Below are 11,163 nucleotides of genomic sequence, written 5' to 3'. Positions count from 1 at the left end.
GCTAGTGGTCAGAGGACATCTGGTCTGGGTCTAGGGCTCAAGAGTAGAAGTAATACTCTGCTTGGAAGTCTTATTCTCTTGAAAATGCCTACTGATAAGATACTTCTTCCCTGTTATCCAACCCCCAAAAGTGACATCCCTTCTCACTTAGAGAAGAAAATTATTATCCTCTGCATCTCAACATCCATCTTTATCTAATACTCCAAAAAAGTATTCTTTTCTTGACCTTACTATACTAGAGAATTAGCTACACTAAAGAATACAATAAAAGCTACAAATAATCTATAAAATATATTACTCTTGCCTCTGACAAAAATGGGAATAATAAAGACGCCAGTTCCTCCTCCCTTGTCAGCAGTGCCCACAGGCCTGCTCTGCTAGAGTTGAGCTCCATCCAAACTTGTGAGTGCAAGGTACACTTGTCCAACAGCTCCCTTGTCTCACAAAAACCCTTACTACAAAAAAAAAAAGTCTCAGAAAGAGAAACGCTTACTTCAAATAAAGAAATTCTCATAAAAAGACCCCTGCCTGCTTACTCAAGTTACTAAATTACTTCAATAAAAATGTGTAAAAAATCTTTGTAACATGAAGGCACTTGGGGTTAAAGGGGTAAAGTGGTTTCCCTGGGAACTGTGCAGTCTCTTCTCTTGTGTAGTATATTAATGGGGAAAGGTAGCATTTTATTTAAGGTTTGAGCCAACAGTTTTGTTTCTAAAATTATATACATATATGTGATGATATATCTGATGTGTACATTATGCATCCTTTTTACATAAATGTCAGTACACTTTGCACATTGTTATCAGCTTTGCTTTTTATGTTATCACTATATCCTGGAAATAATGCCATGGCATTATATGTAGGTCTGTGTAATTATATGGAATAGGGTATAGCACTGCAGTGTTCATTTGCAACTTGACTTATTTAATTTGTCTCCTACAAATGGAGCTTTAGGTGATCTTTTGTATTTTTGCTATTGTAAGTAGTGCTGGATGATGTTAAAATACTCCATGTGCAAATGTGTGTAGGATAATTGCTAAAAGTCAAATTCTCATTTATGATTGTCCAGTCTTTACACCTTCTTTAAATGGAGGCATCATAAGTACAGAAAGGAAAAAATTGCTTTTAGAAAAGCCAAACTATAATCATTACTAAAGAAGTTTTAGTATTCTAGGGCACAAGAAAGCCATCTTCTGCTGAACAGCATTACAAATTAGATACATAAGAAATTCATCTGTTAAAATAGAAAATGTATTTTAAAGTTTTTATTTTTAAAGTTTTTTTTAATGACTTTTATTTATTTATTTAATTTATCTGTTTTTAGAGAGAAGGGAAATGAGAAAGAGAGGGAGAGAAACATCAATGTGTGGTTGCCTCTCATGTGCCCCCAACTGGGGATCTGGCATGTGACCTAGTCATGTGCCCTGACTGGGAATCAAACCAGCAACACTTGGTTCACGGGCCAACGTTCAATCCACTGAACCACAGCAGCCAGGGCTTAGAAAATGATTTTTAAAACTTTGCTTGATTTTATTTGAATCACATTTAAAAGTTATTTATTTTTCAGTCTTGTAATGTTATAAATCCTCTCATTAAAAATTTTCAAATGAATTTCACTCTATATGTGTTTGATTTTCTAAAGCTTCTCTTACCAAACATTAGTCACTATTCTATCATTTGGAAACTTACATGAAATTATTCCATTGATTTACATGAAGATGGTTGGGCCATCCAGAAAATTTACCTCAGGAAGTGGTAAAACCTTATCATGTTTCAGTTATTATGAATTTCAAATTGGAAATTAATCTTCTTCAGACTTTCAAGAAGGTTCTCCTATCATGGAAATAAATTTGAAATCAACCTTTCTTCCCATTCACCTGCCATCTTTATACTCAAAACCATATGTGCTTGGTCTTTGAAGTACAATTTTGTTCTCTAATGATACCCTTCACATAACAAACAGCATTATTCCACTAGCCCTAACTTCCCATTGCCCAGCTAGAGCCAAACTCAGCAGAAGAATGACAAATGCTGGTGCAGATAGGTGATGCCAAGGTAACAAATGACCACAGCCTATGAAGTTACAAACACAAAAAATGTCAACAGAAACTGCCCAGAGAAAATGGCAAACAAAATGAATCAATATAGGTTGAATATTTAGGGCAATTTCTGGTTTGAATTACAAAATCAATTTTTCTTCTATGAAATGTTTCTTGGAAGAAAGGATCTATTGTTTATTTGTTTAAAATGTATTATGTCATAGCCTTTTCCAAAGCCATTGTAATTAAATGTACTGATTCACTTACTATGTACATTAATGAAGCTTTATTTTTGTTAATAAAATATAGGCCTCACAAAACTGAACAAATACAAATTCTAACTCACCAGCCATTTAGTCTTAACAATCATATCATTCTTAAAAACTTTGTGGTAAGTGAATTTTTATCTTATTTTAACTCAGACATATCAAAAGTAGAAAGTTTTTACCTTGTTAATATCAGCTGATGGAATGTTTGGCATGTGGGGTAGGGTCTTGCAGAGCACAGGATGGGCTCCAGCCTTCAGGAAAAAAATTAGGTCAAATAAGAAAGAGGCCATTTTGAGGGATAAATGATATAGCTTTAGTTAGTTAAATGTAAAAAACAGATGGGAAAGAATATCAAAAGAAAAGCTGCTCCATTTTTCAATCACACGTCATGAAGGTAAGCCCAGAATGCTTTAAAGCCTATCGATTATAGTGCCTCATTTTCTGCATAACAGCCATTATAATTTTGTCACTCAAGAATCCTGGCAACATTTTTGAAAGACTCAAATGTGCAATTTTCTTCTGTGTTCATTATTCACAATGTGTCCACAGCAATGAGTCTATCCTTAAAAAAAACCTTTATAGATAAAATACACTGTTAACCCACTTCACTAAATATTCCTTGCATCTCAACATCATTAAGCAGATAAATTCTGTAAGAAAACTCTGTCTTGAAACTTTGAAAAATCTATGCAATAAGCCTCAGGTGAAAAGAGTCTGGTCAAATACATTTCAACTGGAGTGCCAAAGTGCATTGGTATTGCACAGATAGGTGATAGGTAATAGTTCTGCCCAAGAAGCTGCAGGAGTGCAGTTCCTGGAGTTAGATAAACCCTGGGCCACCAGGTACAGGCTCCTTCATTTAGGTTTCCTTGACAGAGACTTTGGTAGAGCAGTCTGATGGTGCCACACTGTCTTTCCCCAGGTGGCAAGGCATAGAGAGTCTCATTCACACTTGCTGATCTACTGCATTGCACACAGAACATCCACCAAAGTGATCTGCAATGATGTCATCTACCTCAGCAGCCAGGACAAGATGTGCCCCTGTGGTGCTGCTACAGGAGTTTGTATTTCTGACCTTTAATGGGAGCAGCCCAAAGCCTATGGAATAGCTGGTTGGAGTGGGGAATGGGGAGTGATACAGAGGCTAGGCAAAGGTTATGTAAAATTTATCAACTATTTTTTAGTTGTCAAACTAGATGACTATTCTAAAAAGGCACAGGCATTCTGCAAATTAGGATTTAACGTTTGGCATGATTATGTGAACTGGATTCCAAATTAATTTAATTTTTTAATTGTTCAACATTATAATTCATCAGGAAAATGCAAATTAAAAACATGGTGAGATATTACTACACATTCACCCAAATGCTTACAATTGTAAAAGACTGAAAATATCAAGCATTGACAAGATGTGGAGCAACTTGGTACCTCATACACTGCTGATTGGAATGTAAAATGGTAATAGTCACTATGGAAGACTCTTCAGTAGCTTTTTAAAACATTAAATTTATTCCTACCATATACCCAGCCATTCCACCGTTATTTACTCAAGGGAAATGAAAACATATGTCTATCTAAAGACTTATACACAACATTCATTGCAACTTTATTCACAATAGGCCCAAAATAAAAACAACCCAATCACCATGAACAGGAGAATGAGTAAACAAAATGCATATATCTTTACAATAAAACACTACTCAGTGATAAAAAGAAATGGTTTATTGAAACATGCAACAATATGCATGAATTTCAATAACATTATACTGAATGCAAGATCCAGACTGAAATGGTACATTTAATATGATCCCATTAATATAAAATGTAAACTAGTCTATAGTGACAAAATGCAGATTTGTGGTTGCCTCTGACCTGAAGTGAAGAAAGGAGTGGACTACAAAGAGGTACAAGGTATCTTTAGGGACTACTGAAATGTGCTGTATCTTGATGATGGTAGAGATGCACAGGTCCACTAGTAAAATTTTATAGTTGAAATTGATGCAGTTAATGTACATATTATTTCTCAATATCATTGGCTGCAAAAAAAATCATATTACTATAAAAATATCAACCTTATATTTGTGAATGAAATAAAAAATGTTTGTTTTTATAATGTAAATTATTATACATTTTTAATTGCATAAACACTTCAATTTTTATTATATCCTTATTGGAGAAAATTATCTCCACTAAGGATTTGAAAAACATATAAAACATCTAAATTCAAAATTATAAATAGTTATCTCAAACATAAAGCTTAATACAAAAATTCATGTTGATGAGAATTCTTGTTTCTCATTTTAACATGTGAATATATTTTAGTTGAATGTATAGTACAAGTTCAATATTTGTTATATCTGGTAATTACATTTTTATTTACTCTAAATTATATACTAGAAAAAAATCTTTTTTTTTTTTTTTTAGCAAACTCATTAAAAATATCCTATCTAACCTCCTCTGTAATTCTCATTTCCAATGAGTGCCATGAAGGAAAACTATTGTGAAACTTCCCTCCCCATGTGTGGTGATTCAATCAGGCAATGCCCTAAAGTGTGAGGAGCCTGGGAAAAAAAGTGAGAATGAGATGAATGCCATGTCCTCTATGTCTCAACACTTATGTCATGCTAACAACCTATGATGTAGCTTCCTCCTTTCACAGGTATACCTTTAAATAAAATGAAATCTCTAACATTTCTCTTTTATTTTTTCTAGAATTTCCATTTCTCTACTTACATTACCCACATGTTCTTGCATACTGTCTACTTTTTCTATTAGAGTCCTATCATGTCAACATAGTTGTTTTTAAATCCTAGAGCTTGATTTTAACATTCACTCCATATCTAACTTGTTTCTAGTCATCTCTGTAAACTATGTTTTTGACCTTTTAGTATGTCTTGTAATTTTTCTTGTTTGTGACTCATGGTGTACTAAATAAAACGATCTGAAGTAAACAGGCTTTTAATGATGTGGTGGTATGATTTGATTGTAGTCCTTTAAAAGCCTGTGCTCCTAAACGGTAAACTTCACAGTGCTTTTCGGCCTTCTTAGATGGTCTGTCCCCTTTAAGTGCACAGTAAAATGGGGCAGGTTGTCTAGAGGAGCCTAGCATTGTGTCTTTCCCTTCCCTCATATAGAAGACTAGAGTGAGCTGCAGTTGCATATTTCCATTCCCCCAGGTCAGTTCAGTTATGCTAAAACCCTCATAGTTGGGCTCTGGTAAAATGGTTTTCTTGATGGCAGGCTTTGTTAAGAACAGAATGCTCTGGCATATTTCAAAATGATTACTTTCTCCTTTCCCCAAACCAGAAGCAAGAGTGTTTTTATTTGTTTGTTTGTTTGATTGATTTTTTTTTTTCCTTTTCATATTTTCACTGTGAGGACTTGTTGAGTTCCTAGATGTAAAACTCATAAAAGGGTGAAGATCCCCTTATCACTGGGCCCCTAACCCTGAAGTTTTTTACTCAGACTTATTATCTACATTGAGCCTTCAGAAACTCATCAATGACAGATTCTTCTTCTCTGGGACTAGATCGTGCACAGGATTCCTCTCCAGTTTCTGTGGAGTTTCTGCTGGTGGGATTCCTTCCCAGTAAGGTATGATTCTCTATCCAGTCTGTCTTTCTAATTTTGGAGGGGAGTAGTTTCCTTGTGAACTTTCTTCTCTGACACATTCTCTAATGTATCTAAAGAGAGATGTTTACTTTTCAGGTTGTTTGACATTTTACTTGTAGGTAGGATGGAACGACAACTTCCAAGCTCCTTACATGCCAGACCAGAAACTGGAAATCTTCTCAATAAGTTAAATCTTATCAATTATAAGGAAACCTAATATGTTATATTAGCTACAACCCAGTACATGATCCCTTTAGCTGTTCTATTTACTTTGAGTAAGCTGGCATTTCCTGACTGCTGCCAACAGCTTATCCAAGTGATAAAGTGCCTAATATCTATTTTTGAGAAGTATATAGTTCAATTTAAGGAGAGTACAATTTATACCAGCCCCTGGCTGGTTTGGCTCAGTGGATTGAGCGTCGGCCTGCGAGCTAAGTGTCGCTGGTTCGATCTTCCAGTCAGGGCACATCAGAGAAGGAAAACTCTGACTCCAAAAAACCTCCACTGCCTTGCGGCATACCTCTTCAGGGGAAAGGCTAAGGGAGTAAACCCCGACAGAAAATCCGGAGCCGGAGTCCCTAAGGCGGCTTGACGTTGTAGTCAACACCGGCAACTCCTGTGGCGCACCTGAACCCAAGCTGTATCGACTCCGTCTTTCCCTTGGACCCTTCAGCTGTGAAGAGAGGGGGGGTCTGCTGCATGGGCAACAGCAGACCCTCCATATCACCCTGCCCAGGCTCTGTAGCTTCAGCTTCACTGGAGAGGACACTCCAGCGTCATCACAAGATGTCGATTCAACATGGGAGGAGACAGATACCGTGTCACTCCCGAGTCGGACTGCGCAGCCATTCTCGGCGGTGCAGATAGACTCTTAGGAAGCTACACCATCGTCTCTCGAGACGGACAGCTGCCGACGACGACAATTTATAATTGAAACAATAAGATACCCCCAATGATAATTTTCATAAACTTGAAAATAGAGCAGTAAACAACTAAATTTTAGAAAATGTATATAAATTCAAAATTGGACTTATCATAATTAAATAATTATATATCTAGCAATGAATAAAAGGAAGATGTTCAAGAGACCGATCAAAGTTAGGGGTTTGGAGTGTTATAAATAAGATTCAACAGGCTAAAGCAATTTACAGTTTTATTGAGATGTAATTGACATATTATGTAAGATTAAGGTGTACGATTTGATGATCTGATAACATGTATATAATGCAAATGTTTATGATAATTATGTGAGGTAAAGAGTGTGTTAACTGCCTATCTAAATTTTAACCATTCTTGAAGACTTTTGCTTAAGTTCTATTCACCACTTAATTGGCACTCCATTTAGCACCCTGCATTGAAGTTATCTCATTAACATGAAAATTTGCCATATCTTTCCACCAGATTATGTATTCTTAAAGAGCAAGGACCAAATGTGAGACTGTCATCTCTCTCACAATGTCTAATATGGTAATAGTGATAATGATATGTCTAATAATACAGAGTACACACACACACACACACATACACACACACATCACTTAGAAGGGAAAAATATAGTATTGTTCAGGATATTGGTAGAATTTCTAAACCTTATTGATTTCTAAATTATGTGTTCTTATAGAAAATGCTAATTCATACTGTATAGCATTGTATGACAAGTATTAACATCTAAATATTAAAATAGCTATAAAATAATGTATCCTAGACAAATCTAAGCAGTTTGTGTTTTGGTTTCAGCCCTCAATTAAGTGATATATTTGGCAAATATATTATTTGGCTTTTTAAATAAAAGTAAATTAAAGGATGCTTTTAAATCTATGAGTACAAAATTTCAGAACTGCTAACAAAAAATAGAAAGAAAAATATGCAAACTAATGCCTAGATATAAAACTATGACTTGCATTTTAGGAGGATGAAACTTACTGTTAGAATTAAGTAATTTGTTTATAACTGCTTAGTATATTTACATCTGCATGAGCACAACCCATAAATTTGTTTTTATTCTTCTCCAGTTGTTTATGTGATTTGCATACAGTCCAAAAATAAACAAATGGAATCTTGAAATATAGGGTTTCAAAAAAGCAACCACTTAGAAGCTCAATAATGATTTTATAAGAATATGTCAAATTTCAACTAAGCTACAAAAAAAAATAGGTACTTAAGATTAATAAGGCCCATTTTATTGAACTCTTGGGTAAGGAATATTGCCAAAATGTTTACATCATTGAAGAGTTTTCTATTTCTAATCTGTGCTGACTCTGTCTGAAAATACAAGATAACAATTGGTGTGGAAGAATTTAAATAATTTGTAGCATATCTAGATGATTCCTACCTACTTAATACAAAAACATATTGACTGATCCTCACATAGTCATTTAAAAAACAATTATTGAGCTTCTAAAATGTTTAACAAAGCACTGAACAACATATTTTAGGGTATATAATAAAAGTTATCACATGTAGTCCCAGGTTTTAAGAGTGTGATATGTAGGATAAGAAATATAAAATATGCACTCAGATATCTATGGTATAGTACAAGGTGATAAGTGCCATGAGAAAGGTATGTTTAAATTATTGAGTATTTCTAAGTGTGGGAGATTGTGTTCTTTCTATTCTTTTTTATTTAATCTTTATTGTATTTTTTTCCATTACCATTTAGTCTTCTTATACTGCCCCAACCCCAGAAGTCACCACACTGTTGGCCACGTCCATGAGTTCTTTATCCTTTTTGCTCAAACTCTCCAGCCCCTAACCTCCTGCCACCTAGCTGTCATCCTGCTTTCTATGAGTCTGTCCCCATTTTCCTTCTTAGTTCAGTTTGTTTATCAGATTCCATATATAAGTGAAATGATATGGCATTTGTCTTTTTCTGACTGGCTTATTTCACTTAACATAATGTTCTCCAGGTCCATTTGTACTGTAACAAAGGGTAAAATATTTTTCTTCTTCATGGCCAAGTAGTACTCCAGTGTGTAAATGTCCCATAGTTATTTTATCCACTCATCTGCTGATGGACACTTGGTCTACTTTCACGTCTTAGCAATTATATAATGAACATAGGGTTGTCTATGATCTTTCAAATAAGTGTTTCGGGTTCCTTCAGATATATTCCCAGAAGTGGGATTGCTGGGTCAAAAGATAGATCCATTTTTAATTTTTTGAGGTATCTCCATACTGCTTTCCACAGTGGCTGCACCAATCTGCATTCCCACCAAAAGTGCAAAAGGGTTCTCCTTTCTTCACATCTTAACCAGACCTGTTGTTTCTTGATTTATTGATGGTAGCCATTAGGACAGGTGTGAGATGTATTTCATTGTGGTTTTAATTTGCATTTCTTTGATGATTAGTGATGGTGAGCACTTTTTCATATCTCTATTGGCAATCTGTATGTCCTCTTTGGATGAGTGTCTATTCAGGTCCTTTGTATTTTTTGTTTGTTTGTTTGTTTTCTAAATTTATTTATTTATTTATTTATTTATTTAAATTTTGATTTTTGGTTTTTCAATTACAGTTGTCCCATTCTTCCCCCGTTTCTTTCCCCCACCAAGCCCACCCCTTCTCCCACAATCATATTCCTCCCCATTGTTCATGTCCATGAGTCATTTATACACATTCCTTGACTAAACCCTCCCCTTACTTATCCCCCTTCTCTCCCTCCACCCTGCCCCCTATTGACTGTTATTCTGTTCCTTGTCCTATTTAGTTTGTTTGTTTATGTTGTTCTTTAGTTTCTTGTATTAGGTGATATCATATGGTATTTTTCTTTCTTTGCCTGGCTTATTTCGCTAAGCATAATTCTCTCTAGTTCCATCCATGTTGTTGCAAATGGCAGGAGTTCCTTCTTTCTCTCTGCTGCATAGTATTCCATTGTGTAAATATACCACCGTTTTTTGATCCACTCATCTACAGATGGGCACCTAGGCTGTTTCCAGCACTTAGCTATTATAAACAGGGCTGCTATGAACATAGGGGTGCATAAGTTCTTTTGAATTAATGTCTTAGGATTTTTCGGGTATAATCCTAGCAGTGGAATCGCTGGTTCAAAACGCAGTTCCATTTTTAGTTTTCTGAGGTAATTCCATACTGTTTTCCATAGTGGCTGCACCAGTCTGCATTCCCACCAACAGTGCAGTAGGGTTCTCGTTTCTCCTCATCCTCACCAGCACTTGTTGTTTGTTGATTTGTTGATGATGGCCATTCTGACTGGTGTAAAGTGGTATCTCATTGTGGTTTTTATTTGCATCTCTCTGATGGCTAATGATGTTGAGCATTTTTTCATGTGTCTATACACCTGGCTGGTTTGGCTCAGTGGATTGAGCGTCGGCCTGTGAGCTAAGTGTTGCTGGTTCGATCTTCCAGTCAGGGCACATCAGAGAAGGAAAACTCTGATTCCAAAAAACTTCCGCTGCCTTGCGGCATACCTCTTCAGGGAAAGGCTAAGGGAGTAAACCCCGACAGAAAATCTGGAGCCGGAGTCCCTAAGGCGGTTTGACGTTGTAGTCAACACCGGCAACTCCTGCGGCGCACCTGAAGCCAAGCTGTATTGACTCCGTCTTTCCCTTGGATCCTTCAGCTGCAAAGAGAGTGGGGGGTCTGCTGCATGGGCAACAGCAGACCCTCCATATCACCCTGCCCAGGCTCTGTAGCTTCAGCTTCACTGGAGAGGACACTCCAGCGTCATCACAAGATGTCGATTCAACACGGGAGGAGACAGATCCCATGTCACTCCCGAGTCGGACTGCACAGCCATTCTCGGTGGTGCAGATAGACTCTTAAGAAGCTACACCATCGTCTCTCGAGACGGATGGCTGCCAACGACGATAGACCTTCTGTATGTCCTCTTTAGAGAAGTGTTAGTTCAGGTCCTTTGCCCATTTTTTAATTGGGTTGTTTGTTTTCTTGATGTTGAGTCATATAAGCTCTTTATATATTTTGGAGATCAGTCCCCTGTCTGTGATGTCATTGTCAAATATAGTTTCCCATATGGTTGGTTCCCTTTTCATCTTGCTGATGTTTTCTTTTGCTGAGCAGAAACTCTTTAGTTTGATGTAGTCCCATTTGTTTATTTTTTCCTTTATTTCTCTTGCCTTAGGAGATGTATCCGTGAAAATGTTGCTACGCGGGATATCTGAAATTTTCCTGCCTATGTTTTCCTCTAGGACTTTTTATGGTGTCATGGCTTACATTTAAGTCTTTGATCCATCTTGAGTTTATTCTTGTGTGTGGTGTAAGTTGGTGGTATA

Source organism: Furipterus horrens, unplaced genomic scaffold (genome assembly GCF_987537825.1).
Source record: "Furipterus horrens unplaced genomic scaffold, mFurHor1.1.pri manual_scaffold_2, whole genome shotgun sequence".
Lineage (NCBI taxonomy): Eukaryota > Metazoa > Chordata > Mammalia > Chiroptera > Furipteridae > Furipterus > Furipterus horrens.
The sequence above is the reverse complement of the archived record's forward strand: the minus strand, read 5'-3'. Positions refer to the sequence as shown.